The sequence below is a fragment of the Lycium barbarum genome, chromosome 6 (assembly GCF_019175385.1).
Source record: "Lycium barbarum isolate Lr01 chromosome 6, ASM1917538v2, whole genome shotgun sequence".
Classification (NCBI taxonomy): domain Eukaryota; kingdom Viridiplantae; phylum Streptophyta; class Magnoliopsida; order Solanales; family Solanaceae; genus Lycium; species Lycium barbarum.
The window spans coordinates 37,733,859-37,739,502 of NC_083342.1; positions in this window are offsets into that span (position 1 = coordinate 37,733,859).

Here is a 5,644-nt window from a genome sequence, read left to right on the forward strand (position 1 = left end):
CCTTAAAATGTGGGGAAGAGCAGATCTAGTCCTGAAACGAGGTATGGGATTGTTAAAATTCCAAGGAAAGAAAGATGTTAGCTTAAAGAGGCCAAGATTCGGGACGTAGTGGCATATCAAGAATGCATTGAAAGGAAGCAGGAACGAATTAAAGATAAGCATACCACAAAGCAGGTACGAAAAGGAATTAAAATGGATCAAGAGAATACTTCACGCAGACGTTAGATATGATATTTCTAGACCAGGGAAATTTGTGTTGCACCTAAATAGACAGCGGTGTATCCTAATGAGTAACAAAGAGAGTAAGAAAGCTCTACAAGCTAACTACAAAGAGAATGATGAAATGGATGATGAGTACAAAGGACACTTTGGGTTACAACGGAAGAAAATCTTGATATTAAAGGAAAAATATAAGAATCTTAACAAAGGGAGTAACGATACGAGGTGTGGCGATCTCTAAAGAGAGGAAGAACGATATGGGTGCAGATAGAAAGGCAGCAGCATCAATAGAAATTAGAAAGTATATCACGGGTCACTAACTATACTGAGCATAAGGGTATGTATTATAGAATTATATGAACCATCAGCGTAAGGTTATGCCCCAAAGATGGGAATGGACACACCAGAAAGCCAACAAGGAATGACAGCTAACTAAGTGATCACTGGAATAAGGAAGTCAAGGGTAAGTATACCATACCGATGTTGGAAAGAAGCTGTGGTAAAGTGAGAATTGCCCTAAACTTATAATTATAAGTTATATTGCAAGATTTGAGGCAAGGAAATTAAGGAAGAGTTTTGACAAGAACTCGAAGATATTGTGAGCTATAGACCAGTTCGAACTATGATTATTGGTTCATCGCAATATATAATCCTGCTACGAGGAATAATAGAGATGGTGATGGAACATTAGGAATGTACATATTTATGAAATCGTATTGAGGATATGGTTATAAATGATCATGGAAAGGAATTAAAACGGATAGTTGAAGAAATGTAACCGTTAAAATTAAGGATTTGTCAGTAGCAGAGTACCACTGAACAAGCAACAGGAGTTTGGCTGATGAATTACGAGGGGATAATCTAGCACGTATCTAAGCTCAACAAGGACAAGTAAGGATAGCCAAGATAACATCAGAGGAGTCAACAAAAGAAAGTGCTGTATTCGAGCAAGGGAGTTATCCGTTAATAAATAAATGAGGAACGAAGAGGAAAGACGCTCGCAGGACGGCGAGTAACCGTGGCGTGGCCAGTTAAACCACAGGAAGGAAGACAGAATGAGAATGGAATACTAGCTAACTTGTATACATGAGGATTGAAGACTATACGACTCACGAATGAATTTGATAACGAGCTAAGAAAGAGCAGGACAAAACTGACCAAATTATAGTATAAGTTTATGGTAATCGAACAAAAATTCAATGAGGATATTGAGGATCGGCGCACTACAACATTCGAGGACGAATATTTTTAAGGGGTAAGGATGTTACACCCCGTATCTTCGAAGAAACACTTATCAAATTTGAAACATAAGTACGTTGAGTTATGGTTAAGTAAAACCACTTTGGAATATAAGGAGCAAGCATTATAAAGTATATTTAATGAGGAAGGATGTATATAAGGTATACCAGAAGGTTTTATAAGGAAATGAGTGGAAGAAATGGAGTAGTACGACTTTGGAAAAAGTATGGGTAATGTTTTGTTTGAAAATTTTGGTCCAACTTGGTGGACGAATATCCCTTAGCATATGAAGTTTTTTAACGTGAAACAAAAGCCTAAAAGAAAGTTCGTCGAGTCTAGTTTCTAACGCAACAAACCGCTCGTCGATTGGACTTCGGAGTAGAGAATTATAGACGTTACAAGTTCAGCTGATAAAACAGAAACGCGTGCTACAGTAGTACTACAATAATAGTGCTGCTACAGTATAATGCTACAGTGAACCCGACCCGGATTTGACCCCTATAAAAAGGGTAAGACCCTCCTTTTTTCACCAGATTTTAGCCTAGAAATTTCTAGAAATTGAAGAGAGAGAGAGAGAGGGAAACAAAAAGTAATCAATTTTCAAGTGACGGAGTATTAATCGAAGCTCGGATAAACGCATAGATGTGATTCTAGTCTGGTTTTGCGGTGGATTCAAGGTGGATAGAAGATATTGTTGTTTTAACAAAAATAAGGTATGAATCTCTCCTTATTAATATTACTTTTGGTTTATTTACGAAGATAGAGTGATAAAATGATTGTATAATAAAGTTGTTGGTTGAGAAATTGGACAAATATCACATGGGATGTTTTATGGAATATTTTGGTATTGATGATGATGTTGTTGATGTTGGTGCTGTTGTAGTTATTATTTTGTTGGTATTGTGATTTCGGGCTAGGCATATAAACAGGGGAGGTGCTGCGCGAATTTCGGCAGAATATAAGTGGATTTATTTCAAGGACTAAGACAAGCGTATAACGATGAGTCTAACGATTGTTTAAATCCTCTTAAATGTAGACTTGCGAGCTTGTACAAATAAGCGTAGCCAATAGGAGGTGGAACAGGTATGTTAAAGCTCGTCCCTTTCTTTCCAAGGCATGATCCCTATGGTATGACTTCATAAATGCTTCTGTAACCTTCTTATCTTCAAAAGCTAAAAGTCCATGGTTCTTAAAGCTTCTCACGATGTCTAGGATAAGAATGGTTTTATGATGGTGACAACGATAATGATGATTTTGTGTATATGATTTCAAAGTGAATATGAGAATGTGGGGCTACTTCAAGATTTTCTCAATTTTACTCATTGATGATGACTCTACTTCTAAAGGCTCCAAAGTGTATGTAAAGTTACCCCTTCTTTATTTTTGGCATGAACTACATAAAGTGAGCGAACGACGAACATACATGACTCCAATGAACTCTAATTCCTAGTGGTACTTGACATGATAGTTATCTTTGATTCTCAAGTGTGCGTTCATTCTAATTATTCTATTGAGTCTCAGATGATGATTTAGTTTGCATATGGTTGCTCTTGATATTCTACTCGTGCATACCGTTAATATATCATTCACCGAGTCTCGGGCCGGGTACGTATTCGTGCATAGTTTCATTGCATTATTCACCGAGTCCCTCACTAGAGGGTCGGGTACAGTATATATATGATTATTTCACTGAGTCCCTCACTAGATGGTCGGGTACGGTATATATATGATTATTTCACCGAGTCCCTCACTAGAGGGCCGGGTACGGTATATATATGATTATTTCACTGAGTCCCTCACTAGAGGGTCGGGTACGGTATATATATGATTATTTCACCGAGTCCCTCACTAGAGGGCCGGGTACGGTATATATATGATTATTTCACTGAGTCCCTCACTAGTGGGCCGGGTACGGTATATCTATGATGATTTCACCGAGTCCCTCACTAGAGGGCCGGGTACGGTATATATATGATGACTTCACCGAGTCCCTCACTAGAGGGACGGGTACGGTATATTATATATATGCATGACTCTCATCTCATAAGGCACAGATGCATTGATATCCTTGATTATCTGTGACTTCTCAGCAGACAGGTTCTTTCTGATGTATGATATGATGAGTTCACAACATGCTTTTACAGAGTGCCATATTGTTTTCAGTTTCAGTCTGATTATATCTAGCGGTTCGTATACGAGTGCCCAGCTCGGGCACTAGTCATGGCCCATCGGTTTTGGTCGTGACAGTGCAACTACCATAGGTTATTGCTTAATAGCGACGAGCGAGAATTCTAAAGGGGACCCATAACCAAAGTATTTATCAGTTGCTATGATCTAGATGTTTTCGTCACCATCAGGAATTTTGAAATTAAAAATGAAATGTAATTATGTATACGGATCTATGGTTATTGTTGGGAGTCCTCAAGTTAAAATAGCATTAATTTAGCCAAAGGAGAAAGGGAATTCTCTTAACCTAAAAGAAGAGGCATCACAGAATTATATTGGGATCTGTTAGGATTTCAACTAGTTTTAGATCAAATGATAAAGGTCAAGCAGTAGGGTGGATGCGATCGTACCAGCACTAACGCAGTAGATCCCATCAAGACTCCGAAGTTAAGTGTGCTTGGGTGAGAGTAGTACTAGGATGGGTGACCCTCTAGGAAGTGTACTAAGAGTCCTACAAGTTCGGACATAAGAGAAGGATGAGGGAATAGAATAGCTTGAGGGAAATTAGCAGCATGTGAAACTCACGGTGGGAAAATCCAGATGATTGTGAGAGATAAGACGGACCGGCTTGGCAAAGAGAAAAAAGGCGTATTACAGCTATAGAACTAGGACAAGTTTAAATTAGTATTGGGGATATTTGTAATTAAGGTGTTAGGAGAGGTACATACGACATTTTATATGTGGTCAATTAGTATGTGTGCCCGGTAGTCGATATTGTGATATGTTAAAGATACTGATTGAACAAGGTACTGAAGTTCAAAGGGTAAGTGCTACAGGACAAACTAATGTGATTTTCTTAAAAGGGTTAGAGATGGATCGTCCTAATGTAATGACACCAAGGAAAGTAGAGAATGATTAAGTAACAAAGGCAAGTAGAGCTTCCAAGAGAGCTTAGGACGACAGTCAAGGCAAACGATTATTTGGACAAAATTTAAAAGTAAGCACGTGAAAGGAATAGAGTATGGTAGCACGGACAGAAGATGAATATGCAGGGTTAGAAGAACAGATGTTGATCAATGGGACTGAAGGGAAGTAATCACGAATAGGAAGGGGAAATGAGAAAGAATAAGCAGGTTTGGCAACAATGTTAAGGGATTCCCAGCTCTTGAGAGGCAATCGAAGAGATAAATGCACATTGTGCTGACACAATCACCTTGAACATGGAAGAGCCCTCCTAACAGATGATTTAGAAATAGAACGGGTTTACAATTTGGGAAGGATATACTATGAACTTCAGGGTCAATGCTATAACACGATAAGGGGAGGAGAGCATTTGGGGGTAAAGTAACTGAATTTGTTTTACCATGGAAATAAGAAGGATACTTTAACGATTTGGCTGCAGGAAACCGATCAATCATTAAGGATGATAAAGAGGATGATGATTTGACACAATTAATTATAAGATCAGTGACATGGAATAAGAATTCCTGCAAAGACCATATAGATTCTATCATAGAGGAAATAGAACAATATACAGGGAACATGTATGCAAGACAACCCGGCCGTAGCATCAGAAAGACGGATAAAGGCTCGATGAACCAAGAATGGAGATAGTGTAAACTGTAAGGATTTCGTGATAAGAGCAAGAAGTAGTAGGACACTAGGAAAATTTTGACACACAACTGCAATACAAATATGTAGTTAAGAAGAATTACGGATAAATGAGCTAAGCGAGTGAAAAGACTAGTAGTGGACGGAAGGGTATGGAATATTGACTCCTAATGGTGTGGTATAGACATAAAAATGGAAGAAGACCTAAGGGTAAGAAGAATCTTAGAGATGTTATATTTTATAATTGAAGAGAAAGACGAGGGGAAAAAGAATAAGGCATAATCAAACACCTTGCAAAGGGCGTAATAAATCCCGATGTCCCCATTAACTCGTCGGTTCAGGTAATTACTAGTTATGAAAAATAGAGATGGAAAGATGGTAAACAAGGTATCGGTTTGGGTACAAGGAC